The sequence below is a fragment of the Ornithorhynchus anatinus genome, chromosome 11 (assembly GCF_004115215.2).
Source record: "Ornithorhynchus anatinus isolate Pmale09 chromosome 11, mOrnAna1.pri.v4, whole genome shotgun sequence".
Classification (NCBI taxonomy): Eukaryota; Metazoa; Chordata; class Mammalia; order Monotremata; family Ornithorhynchidae; genus Ornithorhynchus; species Ornithorhynchus anatinus.
This window is the reverse complement of record NC_041738.1, coordinates 38,992,365-39,009,473: the sequence shown is the minus strand read 5'-3', so window position 1 is coordinate 39,009,473 and position 17,109 is coordinate 38,992,365. Positions and strand designations below refer to the sequence as shown.

At 43.3% G+C, this 17,109-nt stretch overlaps 1 long non-coding RNA gene across 1 annotated transcript in view; it reads left to right on the top strand.

The window, feature by feature from the left end:
- LOC120638702 overlaps positions 1-17,109 on the top strand; it is a 303,340-nt gene that overhangs the window by 65,919 nt on the left and 220,312 nt on the right. The window lies entirely within an intron of this gene.

The following is a 17,109-nucleotide window of genomic DNA, read 5'->3' as shown; positions in this document are numbered from 1 at the left end:
GCTTGTTATTTCTGGCATTAGAGGGTAAAAAAATAGCTTCTGGGCATGTGACACTATTCACAGGCCTTTAATGTCAGAAATAATGATCATGTTAAATTGGAGCTCATTACGACGAAATGAGACCTCATTGAGCCCTCTTTTTGGGGGGTTGTTTAATGATTTTTCTTTTTTTTTCCCCTCCTCAGTAGCTCCCAATTGGTGCACCAGGGGGAGAAGCTGGTGTTTGGAGTGGTAAATTTAAATAAGAAATATATACCTTTTAAAATGTAAGAAAAAGGTTCAATCCTCTATTGTTCTCACCAAACACTGTCTGTTCCTTTGTTACATTCTCAGTTAGAGAAATTTCTTGAGCCTCTTAAGCCACTAATAACAGCTGCCTTTAAGCAGCTAGAAAACATATTTTGGGCATTATTTCAAACACTGCTTTTCCCATAATCATGAGAATCCTATTTCATTTTTTTTTGTTGTTTAATTCTAAATATTGAATCCTCTTTTCCATGTTTGTCACCTTCCAGCATGTGCCTCACTATACGATCTCCAGCAGATGCAGTTTAGGGCCAATACAATGGTTTGTGGGGTTGTACTCAAGTCTGGTAGGCTACACACCTAAGGAATCCTGGGGCCATAGATCTGTGCCACCATATTACTCTGCCAATGTGATTTATGAGAGTGTCCGCATTATTTTCAAAGGTGGCTTTAAGGGGAAGATGACTGATTCATTTGGGGACAAGTGAATTAGTATAATCCTACACAAGCCTAGCAAGTTGATCCAGTTAGTATTATGTTCAACTCTTTCTTAGGATGCTGTAATTCAATATCGCCTCCTGGAGCCTACCCCTTCTCTACTCTAGAGCCCCCTTTGCTCTTCCTTGACTTCTAACTCTTCATCCCAATTGCCTCCATCTCTCCACACTGCCTTATTGAGGTAAAAAGCCTTTCCTTCTCAGAAACATTCCTGCACTGTGAAGCCGTGACTGCGATAGTCAAGTTACACGTTTGCCACCATTTGCTGCTTCTAAGTGTCTCCGTGACAGCCATTTTGATATTTCTAGGGAAAGGGAAAGAACAGCCGTCTTTGGGTCTTTCTGAAGTGTGTGGTGTGTAGTACTGATTCTTTTCCAATCATCTCTAAATAGAGGTTTCTCTTTCCCTCCTACTAACTCAGCACCCGAGCGAGCAACGAGCGTGCCCTGCATCTGAAATCTGACATCTCTCTCACTCGCTCACTCTGTCTCTTCAGCTTGGCAGAGCGCTTAAAAATTGGTATCCCTTTAACTAGGCAAGCTCTTCGTGTGCTGGGTGATGACCTTTTACACAGGAGATAGGGCTGTCATAAGTGATTTTTGCTATTTGAAATAGTTTCCTGTATTTTCCGACAAAGCTTCGGATCCTACGGAACGACGATATATGCATGTGGTGCATGATGCATATGTATAAGAACATACCCTCGCTTATATACGTTTGCCTACATGTGTGAGTGATTATTGGGGCCATTTTTCTGCTATCAATGGAGAAATTAATTTCCATTTTTTGAACTAAATAGAGAAATTTGTCAGGCAAGTCAAAAGAATTTTATAAAGGGTTGAAAAAAGGAAAGTTGTCAAAGGGTCTTAAAGAAAAGAATTGTTGTGCCTCTTAGAGTTGCAACCCTAGCCTTTGAGTAATTCTGTCAAGCATCCCAGGAAACAAAGGCTGTGAAAGGATTGTAATTCTCCATGCTAATATTTCAGTGACAAGTTCTGAATCATCCCCCTGCTTTCTTTTTGTCACAATTGTTTATGCCCGATTCTCTCACAAGCAGACCATTATGGGTCAGTCTCTTTCAAAATGGTAATCCATATTACTTTAGGGCAATGGGAGCTTGAAACCAAAAGGAAATGCCCACATCCTGACAGAGCAGGGGAGTGAGCACGTTACAAATCTGTTCACTGGGCACAACCCCATCTGAGGTGTATCTCATGTTAATGTCTCTTAACATTTAGACCTAAATGTTGGCTAGGTTCTAAATAATGTACCCCTAATGTGTTATAAGTATGCTAAGAAAAAAATAGACTCATGCCATTGCATCTAATACGCTGTCAGATATAATGGAAATATTTGGTGATGTGCTGACCTGATGCAGTTTCCCTCTGTTCTGTCAGTTAAGCAATAATCCCTGGAAGGCTGGTTCTTAGAGCAGATAGAACTCTCTTGACTAACCGGCCCTTAACTTAGATGCTGACAGAATTGATTCAGAAGGTTTTACCACTTTATTTAGGGAGGGTTATTTACATAATTACACACTGAGCCAGGGACGCCATTGGAAAAATAAAAAAGTGACCCTGATCAAGGCTGGAACTATACTGGGTGAGTACTCAGCTGGTCTAGCCAGGGCCAGTGGAGCTTCACGGATGATGTTTTCAAATCCCCCAAATTACCCAGTGGTACCCCAGCTTTGGAATGCCTTCTTTCACCTTCCGCATTTCACGTGACATCCCAAGGGAATTGGGTCTGAATAGAGTCCGCACTGGAGGTGAGATCCTCAAACTCTCTTCTCAACCCTTAATTGACCTTCTTGTGGCTTGGTGTGGAATAGAGTTGTAATAGTTCAAAGCCAACCTGGCGAGGGAGGCCAAAGGTTGGGCAGGTTAGGAAGCCTGCTGTCCTCACAGTTGGAAGTGTACGGACAAAGGTGTTCATATGCAGCAGCAGTAAGCAGCAGCAGTATCAGTGAAACCCCAAGGCAGCAGATGTCAGTCTGGAAGATGGAGATGGCCCAGAATGACATTGACATCTGTATTATATGGCCTGTGCCTTTCTCAGGCCCCTCGGAATTGGTTACCTTAAGTAACAGCATCAAGACTCCAGGTAAGAGGAGAATACGTAATTCTTAGTGGAGGGCCAGAGATTCACCTCTTCACAGCTATAGTAAAGTGAAAAGTCACATTAACAACCCAGGTGAGAGTGGGTTCAGGCCTGAATTGCTTCAGTGCCCTGGAACTGTGGAAGCCTTAGTGCTCAGGACCAGATGAATGATAATAACCCAGGCTGATGTGCTGACATGGTTAATACCATGTGCCAGTCTGGGTGGGAGGAGAATGTAGTCTTGTGAATTTAGACACAGATTCAGCGGGGCAGTGTAGACAGTTTTATGTAGACCCTAATCCAGATTCCAGTTGTGAGGAAATGAGCTTTAGTTGTGCAGGAACCTTGCAGAGTGAATCCAGCTTCTTTTGCTTATTTCATAAAACCACTAGTGTTGAAGCTGCCAGAGAGTTACAGATGAACAGGAACGGGATTATTTCCAAAAACTGTGGTGTTATAGAACTCTAGGGACCGCATGTGCTTAGGCCTCAGCCTGGGATGGAGACGAGATACTGCAGCCAAACCCTCTCCTCCAGGGTTGGAGCTGATCTTGGCCATAAATATCTGCGCGCTCCTCGCTCCCAGCCACTCAGAGGCTGCGATTGTGTGCATTCTTTTATTTTTCTCTAGAGATCTGGTCTGTATTGTAAGTTTTTCATTTTACATTTTAAAAAGCTAAGTTTCGACACATGGCAGCAGAGCCATGCGTTGCTAAACTCTGGGCTCTCTTCCACCGTGTGCTTCTATTTTGCCTTAGGCTCCCCAAACAGCATTGGGGGCTGCTTTCTTTGCTAAGAGCCAGCTCAGCGGAGTCCTCGCTGGTTGGTGGACTCTGTTTTGAAATCGCCTCTTTGTGAGAAGAAGGTTTTAAGGAAGGGATGTAGCTTTAAAAAAAAAATCTCTGGGGAGAAATACAGATTAAAAATGAATTTCTTTCGTCTGAGTCTGGATGGCTGTTTGCATTGTTTGATGCAGTTGCATGCAGCTGATCATTAGGCTTCATTTTAGCTCTCACCTGAGTCCCAAAAGAAGAGCTCAAAACATCAACTTGGAACTATCACGGGAGCATTTTCAGCTTCGTCCAGTCTATACTCTCCGATAACTGATTTACACCAGCTGTGGGTTGGGGAAAGTGGGACTATTTACTTGAATCATTTCAACCAAAATAGTATTTTTTCTTTTTTTTTCTCAAAAAATATCCAGATTGGATGGAATTAGTCCTCTGCTTCCTGTTGTGATTGTCAACCCAGCTTTGGAATCTGAAGGGTCAGTGTGGCCTAGTGGATAGAGCATGGGTCTGGGAGTCAGAAGGACCTGGGTTCTAATTCTGACTCACCCAATTGTCTGCTGGGTGACCTTGGGCAAGTCGTTTCTCTGTGCTTCAGTTATCTCATCTGTAAAATGGGGATTAATGCTGTGAGCCCCATGTGGGAAGGGATGTAGACTTGTCCAATCTGATTAGCTTGTATCTATCCCAGCACTTAGTACGGTGCCTGCCACATAATAAGTGCTCAACAAATACCATTAAAAAAAATTGAAGGGCTAGGTAACCAGGGCCAGAGCCCAGTGCCCCCATTTCCTCCCTCACTCTCTCCCCACCAAATCAGTCTTTTGACCTCAAAATCAGAGGCAAGGGAGCCCATTGAACCATCCACTGAAATTTTGCTTCTGCACAAAAGGACAGAGGGTTACCTGGACCTAAATGATTACCTGCACACCTGAGGATGTGGGAGTGTCCCAGTGGCCAACTCCTTATTGACACCTCTGGAAGCAGAGTCTCCCATAAATTTGGAGCCCTTTGCCCTGCATGAACAACAAGCTTTCTTCTGGACTTCAAAGCTAAATGAATTAGTACAATAACAACCAATAGTCCTCTTCAGGGTGTTCCTTGACACGTATTGTATCTTTAGGGTTCTGAGTCTGGCATTCTTATAATGTTGCCATTTTCAGTTGGACTTTTTCTGGCCTGGAACAACCCTGTCTTTAATTTAACAAACTCAGCCATTCTATAGAAAGAAAAAACTGGTGGTTCCATTGATCCCTTTGGTGGAAATGTATATTTGAGGGTCATCTCTGTGAGGTCCATGTCTCTTCTTTGCAATTAATCGAGCATTTACTATATGCTTTCCCAAGCATTTATTGAGCATTTACTATATGCAGAGCACTGTATTAAGTGCTCCGGAGAGTACAACAAAATTAGTAGATATGGCCCCTTCCTATAACTATCATAAAGTCTAGAGTGTGGGGCCTTCCCAATTTTTCCACTAAATCTTTCTCCTCACTCCCTTCCTAGCCTGAATAACACTCATTAAAGGTACCATTTAGCATGGCTTAGTAGAAAGGGCACGGGCTTGGGAGTCTGAGGTTGTGTGTTCTAATCTCGGATCCACCACTTTTCATCTGTGTGACTTTGGGGCAGTCACTTGACTTCTCTGTGCCTCAGTTATCTCATCTGTGCAATGGGGATTTAAGATTGTGAGCCCCGCATGGTACAACCTGATTACCTTCTATCTATCCCAGTGCTTAGAACAGTGCTTGGCACATAGTAAAGCACTTCACAAATACCATCATTATTATTATTATCATCAGACTCAAAAAAGTGGCCATAGGCAATAGCCATGAATCCTGCCCAGGCTAAATTTGCTTTCCACCCACACTGAATGCCAGACTTGGTTGGGTAGCGTTCCATATCTGGGAGTGCCATCATTGGAAATTTAGGATCCATCTCCCTTGATTCTGCTCCTCTTTTGCATTGCTCAGAAGGTTGCAAATATACTGTCCCCTTCTTCCAGAGCTAAACGTCAGTGTTAGGTTTTTGTGGGGAAATTTTTGGATGTTCCATTGATGGGAATGGCAAGGGATGAAGGTAGCATTTTTCTTCTAGTACATCATCCTGGACATGCTGAGAACTGAGCAGTAAAATGGATGCCAGCCAATGCCTAACCGTTCAAGAAAAACAGAAAACTGGCTGTGTCACTTAACCTAGAACCAGCTGATGAGATTGGACTAGGCAATGCTTTCGTTTGGCATCTTCCTTCCCAACATGTCCTAATAAAAATGCTCAGTGTTTGGCTAGACAGTACCTTGGTTGCTTGGGCAAATATAGTATTGTGTCTCTAACCAGCATGGTGTAGTGGATAGAGCACAGGCCTGGCAGTCAGAAGATGGTGGGTTCTGATCCCGGCTCCACCACTTGTCTTCTGTGTGACCTTGGCCAAGTCACTTCACTTCTCTGTGCCTCAGTTACCTCACTGTAAAATGGAGACTGAGACTGTGAGCCCCATGTGGGACAGGGACTGTATCTAACCTGATTTGCTTGTACCCATCCTAGCGCTTAGTAGAGTGCATAGCACAAAGTAAGCGCTTAACAAATACCACAGTTATTATTATTACTATCCCCAGTAGCTCTCTCTCCACCCGTGTCCATTGCTTCACAGAGCAGCAGTCTGACCTGGATCTCTGCCTCTGTCAACTCTTGGATCCATGTGGGATCTGCTCTGACTGCCCTAGGTATCGAGATGCTTCCTGAGAAACTGCTTAATCAATCTCTCTCTTTCCAATTCTTACCAGTCTTTAATCTCAATAGTCTGAACCTTCATTAGTATTTACTGAGCATTTACTATGGACAAATCATAATAATAATGTTGGTATTTGTTAAGCGCTTACTATGTGCCGAGCACTGTTCTAAGCGCTGGGGTAGACACAGGGGAATCAGGTTGTCCCACGCGGGGCTCACAGTCTTCATCCCCATTTTACAGATGAGGGAACTGAGGCACCGAGAAGTTAAGTGACTTGCCCAAAGTCACACAGCTGACAAGAGGCAGAGCTGGGGTTCGAACCCATGACCTCTGACTCCAAAGCCCGTGCTCTTTCCAGTGAGCCACGCTGCTTCTCATCATACTCATCATACTTCTCATCATACTCAGAGTTTGGGAGACAGTAATACAGTAGAATTGGTAGACTTGATCCCTGCCCTCAAGAAGCTTCTTGGATTTCTAGCAGTCAGGAAGCAAGGAAAAGCTTGCTCTATACTCATGCCATCAATCCACTCCTCCAGATAGCATTCCAACCTTTGTCAACCACCTCCCTACCTGTCCTTGTGGACTCCACTTCTTAAGGGCAGGGATTGTGTCTAAGTACTATATTGTGCTCTGCATAAAATCAGTGCTCAATAAATACCACTGATTGATTGATAGGCTCCTCTTAATGCCTCTTCATGCAGTAGCTACTGATGGGGGAAAATGTTTCTTTAGAAAGCATATAAGTCAAGAGACAAGGTTCAGGACAAATAGGTTAAAGACCAGTGAGAACTGGAAACAGAGAGCTAGGGATATGAATTTTCTCTCTCTCTCAAATTTAGTAAAAGAAAATGTGCTTCAAATCTTTGAAAAGCCCATCTTTGAAAACCTCCTGACCCCTCAAGTTTAAATCCCCAGGCAGAAGTGTCCTTCCTTCACGTATACTGAGAGAGTTACAAGTTGTAGATCTTGCAGCATCTAAAAACATGTCTCTGGGTGCTCAACTCATTAAACTCTGTGAAAGCAATTTGACAACATTTGGGATGTGTTTTGTCATTAGGGGTGCTTCTGGAACTGTGTTAGTTTTTTAACCAGTGAGAGGTGTAGGTGAAGGTTGTGTGTAAGAGTGTGTGTCCTGAACTCAGGTGTCAGTGAATCTGTGTGTGTTATGCTTGGGTGGAAATATTGGTGGGTGTTATTACTATTTTGGGACTGTGCTTAGATTGAGGAAAAGCTCAGAGCTCTTACTCTTTCACTGGCATTCCTTTGTTTTTCCCCTGGGCAGTTGTTTCACAGCTGATATACCTCTCAATGCCACCCTGTATCCCCTCATGATGCTCAAAGCCCAAAGCAGTAGCCATGTCCTCTTACATCAAGAGGAAAACGTTTTTGAACTTTGCATTCTTTTCATCTTATACCTGAAAGAGCAAGAACTAATTATAATTAAGCAACATCGTCATTATTTAGCCAGAGGAATAAAATGTTTGCATTACTTTCAGAAAATTCTATGTTAAATGAAAATCATGAAAATAGTGATGAAACAAAATTGTTTACCAAATGAATTTTTTGCTAGAGATTTGGGAAATTCAAATATGTTTTTTTCTGGAAAGTGCTTTATGATAAATCGGTGGGTAATTACTAATAAATGCATCATCCTTGTAATTTCCTACTTATAATAAGCAAAACCAAACCATTCCTGTTTAATGGGTTAATTTTAAAACCTTTATCTCCAGTAAAGAAAAAAAAATCTTGTTTAATAGATCACAAGGATGATCTTTTAAACTGTTGTCAGTAGTTATGCAAAACCTTCACAAAAGTACTGGTGGGCTGACTACAGGGACTTCTTCACTTTAATCAGCCATGAGAGTAGGCAGGATTTAGAAGTCATTTCTCAACTAGGGATCACCTGCAGAAAATGAAAAAGTCCCAGAGAAGACTGCTGAGTACAAAATGCCATTGTGTACATAGACTTTTATGGACTCTGAAAAGCCCTTTGACTCCATGGAAATAGAAGCTATGTTGGAAGTGGAAAGAGTAGAAAAACCTGTGTGTGATACATGCATGCGAACACAGCACTGCTGTTTAGGCTTTAAAGAGAGAACGAAGAGAGCCATGAAGGCAAGAACCTCATTCTCGCTGAAAATCTTCCCCACTTGCCCAGGGGAAGTCTGCCGAGACCTTAGCCAGAAAGGAAAGGGCACCTGGATCACTGGGAGAGGCTTGGCACCACCTCGCATTCGCGGCTGACATTTACTTAACAGCCCAAACCAGTGCAGTAATAATCCGAGACCTGAACGAAGTCAGGGAAGTGGATTCCGCGTACCTATGAAGAAAGGTAAAGGCATATTTAATGCAAATGCCAAACAGATGCGCACAGTGACAGCTGAACAGGAGAAGCATCTCTCCCTGCATTTAATAATACTTGTGATGCCATGTCAAGAAGATCATTCAGTGACTCAATCATATTTAGTGAGTGTTTCTTTTGGGTAGAACACTGCACTAAGCACTTGGGATAGTATGCCGTAACATATATTTTTAATGGTATTTTTAAAGCGTTTACTATGTGCCAGGCACTGTACTAAACACTAGGGTAGGCAGAAGCTAGGCAGGTTGGAAACAGTCCTCGTCCCACATGAGGCTCACAGTCTTGATCTCCATTTTTCAGATAAAATAACTGAGTCCCAGAGGAAGTGAAGTGACTTGGCTAAGGTCGCACAACCGACACGTGGCAGAGCCGGAATTAGAACCCAGGTTCTCCTGACTCCCAGGCCCATGCTATATCCACTTGGCCACCCTGCTTCTCCTTGGTAGATGTATCCCCTGCCCATAAGGAGCTTAAAGTCTTGAGGGGGGTTAACAGTTTGAGTAAATAGTTAACAGTTAATAATCTGGGGGGGAAGGTGGATGAAGGGGAGCGGGAGGTTCGAGGGGACACTACAACTGCCCAAAGCCCAACTAGAAAGCTGGCGAGCAACTTGAGGACCATTTTTCCTCTTTTTGCTTGAAGTATTCAGTAAATACCATTGACTGACTGATTTAATCTGTGTGTTGCACACTTACTGGGTTCTGCCTTTGGATTTTCACTGAGAACATGCAGAAGCTTAGTTTACTTGCTAGCCACTGCTGGGCAAGGGAGAGGAGAAGTGGACGCAGGTGGAGACTGAGTGACATAAAGGACAAAATTTCTGGGTGGAGCCACGCAGCAGGAAAGAGGACTAATTGTAGGCCTGTCGAGGAGTCCCCGGTGGCCAAATGTTGAGGCTTAAGAAGTATAGTGTTCTTGGCTAAACAATGAGTTAGACTTCCTCATCCAGTTGAGAGGAGTAAGGCTGAGATCTAAATAATAGTTCCTACATTAGCACCAACCTTCCCCACCCCTGCACAGAGGCAACCACCCCATAGCCAGGAAATTTTAATTTAGCTAGTTATAAATTCCAGAGTTAGCACTTAGGCCTTGCTGTACACCAAGAAAACCACAACAAACACCTTCTGTGCTTCCTATTTATGTTCCCCCACCACCCAATTAACACCCTGTTAATGGCTACACACGTGTGCATTGGGTCTGTCCTCAGTCCTCTATAGCTTTTAACCCCCTTCCATACCTGTATTTCTGCATAACAGGTCCTTAATTAATCCCCCCATTTAGGCCAAGCGCAATCTATTAAAAATCAAATGGCTTTGATGGGAAGATACGTGAAACCTGTCAAGTGCTACTATTCCTGCAGTCTCTAAAGCAGGCACCCAGGTGAGAATGCAACTGAATCACCAAGCTATCGCCATACAGTCCATTTTCTGTCCAGATGTTAAATATTTCCCCAGAAGAAATGCAGTGGGAAGCCCTGGGGAACCTGCATCAGTTTTTGGCAATCAGGAGAATGGCCCTGGTTAGGGAGAGAACTGTGGTGACTTGGGGACTTTAAAAATGCTTTGGAATAATTTGTTGAACAGTTGGCCTTTTCTGGATACTGATGCCATTATGCCCTGTACCAGGGGTTCAGTGGAAGGAGGTCATGGCATTAAAACTAGGCTAAAGCTTTGAATGTAATTGAGGAAACAAAGCCTTGAAACTGCCTAGCAGGAGGAAGGAAATCCATTATTTAATATTATATGCCAAATCTGTATATTGGCTCATGAGATATTTTGTTCCCAAGTGAGTTCTGGTTTCTCTTACAAATTTTCTTTAAGATACAGGTAGGAGTTGGAGTGGTCAGAGATAGACGTGATTTTGGAGGCTAGAAGTAGTGATGGGAGAAACATAAGGCTGCAAACCAAGTGCCCAGGAGAAAAGCAAAAGATTTTCCAGAAAGATAAAGATGGAGGTCACTAGATTGAAAACCCCTTGATGGCAGGGATAGTGTCTACCAACTATGTTATATTGTAGTCTTCCAAGCATTTACTACAGTGCTCTGACACAGTAGGAGCTCAATAAATACCACTGACGGATTGATTGAAGTGAGAATCATAACTCCTGTGTACTCAGAACCTTTCTCCAAGCATCCTACACATATAATTTCCCTGAGCCTTTCAGCATCTCTTGAGCTAGGGAGAGGTGCATCTTAGTGCCTGCTTTATGGAAGGGGAAACTGAGGGATAGAGAGGTTAAGCGAGGTGCTTTATTTAGCTTGTCTATCAATCAGTATATCAATGTTAATTATTGGGTGCTTACTGTGTGCAGAGCACTTTACTGGGCACTTGGGAGAGTACAGTACAACAAAGTTGGTAGACATGATCCCTGCCCTCAAAGGGTTTTCAATCTAATGAGTTGGTAGACCAGTTCTCTACCCACAGCGAGCTTACAGTCTAGAGCGGGAGACAGGCAATATAAATAATTCATAATTTTATCTATATGTACCTAAATGCTGTAAGGTTGAGGGTGAGGTGAATACCAAATGCCCAAAGGTCACAGACCCAAGTGCAGAGACAATGCAGAAGGGGGAGGGAACCGGGAAAATAGGGCTTAATCAGGGAAGGCCTCTTGGAGGAGATGTGCTCTTAGTGCCTATTCAGTAATGAGAAGCAGTGTGGCCTAGTGGAAAGAACATGGGCCTGGGAGTCAGAGGACCTGTGTTCTAATACCCGATCCCCTATTTGCCAGCCGCGTGATATTGGGCTAGTCATTTAACTTCTCTGTGCCTCAGTTCTCTCATCTGTAAAATATGGATTCAGTATCTGTTGTTCCCTCCTCTTGGAATGTAAGCCCTATGTGAGATAGGAACTGTGTCCAATCTGCTTATCTTGGATCTAACCCAGGATGTAGTACAATACTTTGCACCTAGTAAGCACGTAATATCACTATTGTTATCATTATTATTGGTATCATCATTACTATTGCTAATGGAGCTCTTATGAAAACTTAAAGTTCATGATGATGTCTTGCCATCACAACATCAGCTGTTCAGATAGAGTCCCCAGATTCCCATGGTTCTGGCAGGAAGAGATTGTTGTATTCTGCCCTGCCCTAGACTGTATTTAGCTCGTTATGGTCAGGAAACATGTCTGCTAATTCTGTTGCATTGTACTCTCCCGAGTGCTTAGTTCAGCGCACTGCACATATTAAGCGCTCAATAAATACAACTGATTGATTGCAGGCCTTTCACACCCTTAATTCCTATTCTGCCTCTTGGTCTCCTCCCCTCCCTTTACAAGCCTGGGAAACGGGGACCCTACTCTGAATGTGGCCAGGGCAATGGGGTCATGCTGCAGCTGTGCCTAATCAGCAGGGCCAAAATGTCATGGACTTGAGTCACTCAGTGATCTGCCCACCAGACTAAGGACTAAAATACTAACCAGCCAGAGCACTTGGTTTAGGCTGCTTAAACTTGGTAGCACCCTGAGAGCGGAATCCCCTGCTGGCATGATGGCATTGTCTGATTTGTTCCCGGAGGAGTGTAAATGAAGATGTTCAGGCCATTTAAGCCACTCAAGGCCATTCATTCCATTCAATAGTCCCTTTTGTCAGGAATCTCATCTTTCCCACATACTAGCGCTATCCGTTCATTCACTCTTGAGCTAGAGCTGTCTCAGATCTACTCTCCTGCAATATTCCTCGTTTACTAATCCTTGACATTCCTCTTAACACACCCAAACTGTCCAGGAGTCTTGACAATAGACCAAAAAATTAACTAGCAGTATTTATAAATGATTGCTGAACACAAAAAAAATTTAATGAATTAAATAATAAATTACAAAGGCCCCACAGTGTTTTCACTATTGCTAGGTAATATGAATAATTCAGATGTTCTACAAGTGGTATTTCTTCCCTCAAATTCCATTCTTCTCATATTAGATTTGATCCCAGTTTAATCATCACCAACTAAGAACTGCACATTTGCAGAGTGGATAGAGCCACAGTATGTGAATTTAGATTTGCAAGAAATGAAAGTCAGAACAGGTGGGCCCCCCCGCAGTATAGTCAAAGGCAGGGAGGGTTAAGGGCAGGAAGGACGAGTGCTGTGATTTATTGGAGATAGGGTTAGGAGCAAAAAGAAGGCCTAGATCATGGTTCCGGCAAGGGGCTAGCTTAACGTGGCTGTCAAACATCCTAACTGGGGAAAGAGAAGATTCAGTCTCTGCTTAAGATTTAAAGGGAACCACGTCTTGCTCCGACAGCAAAATTCCAAACTGGATAATTAAAAAGTTTAGTTAGATATTATCACCATCAACAGAATTTATTGAGCACTTATTGCAAGCAGAGCACTGTCCTGCTTGAGAGAGTACAACATAACAGAGTTGGTAGACTCTGTTCCCCTTATAGATCGTAAGTTTGTCAAAGGCGGGTAATATGTTCATTCATTGTGATATTGTATTCTCCCAAGCACTTAATACAATAAGTGCTCAATATATACAGCTGACTGACACGTTCCCTGCCCACAGCAAGCTTACATTCTGGTGGGTGAGACAAACATCAATTTCAATAAATGTATATTATCATGTTATAACAGATATATTAATTTAGCATGTATTAACTCTTTGACTTTTGAAAGATCTCAAAAGATTTCCATGGAAATAGTTAAATCCAATTGTCACTTTCTTTCCTGATAGTTCCGTGATGCTCCAAAACCTGTTTATGTGATTTGAAAAGGAGCCTCCTCAGAGTCTGTCTCTTGATCTGTTTCTCCATCCACCTCTCTCTCTCTCTTTGCTCATCATACACCCCTTGGTAAGGAGCAGCAACTGCAATATTTATGGTGGATGGAACAAAGGAGCAAAAAATGGTGCCATTTAAACCATGTGAATCTGAGGGGAGGGCAAGGGTCACCAATGGAAAGAAATAGGAAAATGAACTGGCCATTTTGTTTCTGATGACTGCATAGATGTTTTGCAGATAATCACAGAGGGCAGCACCACAGTAGAAGGGTATATAATGAGTACTCGCAAAGATCCTTCAAGCACATGAACTTCATTTTTTAGTTGAAGGTCTTCATGCTCATTCAAGTGTTTGGGATTCAAAATGACCAAGCCAATTTAAAGCTGTCCCTGAAAAGAAATCATTACCAGTTGATGGGTTGTACCCAGCATCACCTTGTGGGTGGCAAAGAATTGACCCTGGTATTAGGACCTGCAAGCTCTGAGGATATACTGTTATTTGGGTTTTCAGCACTGAAGCCAAGGTAATGGTAAGCTACCCCAAAACTCTTGGATTATGAGCCTCTTGGGGGACAGAAACCTTGTCGAATTCCCACATTTGTATTCCCTTCCAGCTTTCGGTACAGTGTTCTGCACACAATAAACACTTAATAAATGCTATTACTACTATTATTGACCCTCCTACCTAGGCCCTAAAGGAAATCAGGTAGGCTCATGGGGCATAAACTTCAAAAAAAAAACCCAAACAATTATGCCCTATTCTCCTTTTTGCCTTTTTGTGTGATTTTCAAAGGAATCTGTGTTTCTTTGTTCTGGATCTGGTAATAGGGAGACTAGAATGTGGAAGTGGTACTGGGAAATGAGGAGGGGCCAATACAAGTGTGGTGGGTTAAATAGGAATTTGCCAGGGGGCTTGTGGGAATTGAAAGACATCAGCTTCTCTGCTACAGTTCAGTAGTATGCATGCTTACTTTAGGTGCCCTGTTTTGAGGATCTAGCAGAAGGATAAGGTTCTGCCACGTGTCCACTGTGTGACCTTAGGTAAGTCAGTTAACCTCTCTGTGTCTCAGTTCCCTCATCTGCACAATGGGGACTCAATACCAGTTGTCTCTCTTACTTAGACTTAGAGCCCCATGTGGGACCCGATTATCTTGTATGTACCCCAGGGCTTAGTAGAGTGCCCGATGCAGAGTAAGCACTAAACAAATACCACAATTAAAATTACTAATAATATTAATAATGTTGGTATTTAAGCACTATGTGCCGAGCACTGTTCTTAACGCTGGGATAGATACAAGGTAATCACGTTGTCCCACGTAGGGCTCACAATCTTCATCCTCACTTTTACAGATGAGGGAACTGAGGCACAGAGAAGTTAAGTGACTTGCTAAAGGTCACACTGCTGACAAGCGGCATAGCCAGGATTAAAACCCATGACCTCTAACTCTTGCTCTTTCCACTATGCCATGCTGCTTCTCTAGTTGATCTAGTTGTCGGCTCTGGGTGCAAGAAACATACACCCTCTGTTGCAGCCCCTGGTTTGAGGAAGAGAAAAACCACAGGTTATAGGCCCCCAAATGGCCTTTTTTCCACTGTATACCCAAGGCTGGAATGGAGAGTATTCTCTGTATGCATATTGTACAGTTGATGTTCACCAGTGTATTGCAAAAACGCCAGTGAATTTGTGCCTGCAAGTTAGTACGTGTTTTAAGGTCAAGGTAGCATTGATTTCCACACAGAGTTGTTGTGGAAGCTGCTAATTTGATAAGACAGAGCATTAAAGATTCAGCGTGGATGTGTATTGATCACAGGGCAGGTCTTGTTAGACAGGGTTTTTTAATGATCAAACAAGTATTGGTAAAAATTAAATAAGGAAGTTCTGCCTGATCCTAGGAATAAACCCAGAGTCTACCACCATTTAGAAGCTGCAGCCTGAGCGGGTTATCTTAACTGCACCTGCATTTGTATGATTATGTTGATTTGAGGGGAGAGAGATGTATTAAGCCCCATAGCCCACTTCTCAGTCTGGGAAAGATTGCTAAAGAGGATAACTGTGAGACTGACCCCGGCCGCTAAATGACCCCACTGGCTACGTTCCATGAGCGGGGAAGATGGAGTGGTCAGAACTACTAAGAAAGGATCCTCTGTCCAGTTTCCATCTCCACTTCTCCAAGAGCCCATTTCCCAGCCCCTCTCTTTCCTCACAAAAGGCACTGGGTCTGCCTTCCCATGAGACCCTCTCTGGCAAAGCTTTGGAGACCTCCTGCAGGTGGCCATACTTCATTCCTATGATTATCAGGCCATAGAGACATCTTTAAGACTTTGCAAGCGGGACATGAAATGAGACAGAACCCTTTCCCTGTGGAACTTTAGGGAAGTTTTAACCAAAGGAAAAAATATCAGTCAGCTGCCCTCATTTGTTGTAAGAGGTGAAGTGACTAACTTCCTTCGGACACTGGACTTCTGATAATCTTCAGTGCATCTAAATGCCCTTTTTTTCCTTAACTCTTCATTCTCTTTCTAACTAAAATCAACAATTCGTGTATCCCTGCAAGGAACCTTGCAAAAACACCTTCTTTCTTTTTAATTCTTGAAGTCTAGAATCCTAGAGCTGGCTCGAACTAATCCATCCTTCTGCTTCCAGACAGAACTGAAATAAAACTACCCCCAAAACTTGGGTGTCTGCCTATTTTAAAGCTCTCTAGGGAAAAAAACTCACCAGCTTCTCTCAGTACCTGGCTCCAGTGTCTCTCATCCCTTTCCGCAACAAGTCCTGCCTAGAATAACTTGCTGCAAACCAATTCTGTGAGAATATTGGCAGTCCAAAGCCTTCAAGGTTTCCTTTCTTTGCTAGATTCTTACACTCCCTCTGTCAGGAAAGTATGACGAGGGCCAGAGAGAAGGGAGCTGAGAAAGCCGGTCTTCTCTGTACAGCATCGTGAGACCAGTTAGCGGATACTCTGTGGGTGGATTAATGAATGAGGGAGCTGTCAGTGTTCCTCAGCGTCCCCTACTTTGGAACCCACTGATACTTATACAGAGTTGGAATCCACCTTGTTTCCCTGAGGTCTGGGGAGGCTCAGGATGTCCTGGTCATGGAGCAAAGAGGTCAGAAGATTAGCACAGAGAGTCTCTATCTAATTCACACCTTGGCAGCAGCACACTAGGACTGACATGTCCAATTTACAATGGCACTGTCTGACAGGTGTTGTGTCTCAACAGTTACAAACACATGCACACACACGCGCACCCACACCCAAGCGCTGAATTCTGCGAGAAGGGTCACCGAACATCTGCAAATAGCACCCCTCAAGCCTCCCAAAATACACAGATACAAGCCTGGATGTGCATTCAAATTCACCGGTCAGATTGAAGCTCTTTTGGGCCTAAGGCTGTTGAAGCCTGCTCTGGTCTTAGACCATGGAACACTTACTTCCATTTTCCAAAGAACACACAGGTCCAGTCCTATCTTCAACAACATACTCCCCTTCTTGATGGGGTCAGGTTTATTTTTACAGGAAACAGGGACAATAGCAGGGAGTTAAGTGTCCTCCAGGTAATCCTGGCCACAAGGGCTCCCTACAGTCAAAGAGAAGGTGCCGCTTTTGTCCATTAGTTGGAGAGGCCCTGTATAAGCACATACATGTGATTACACACAGGA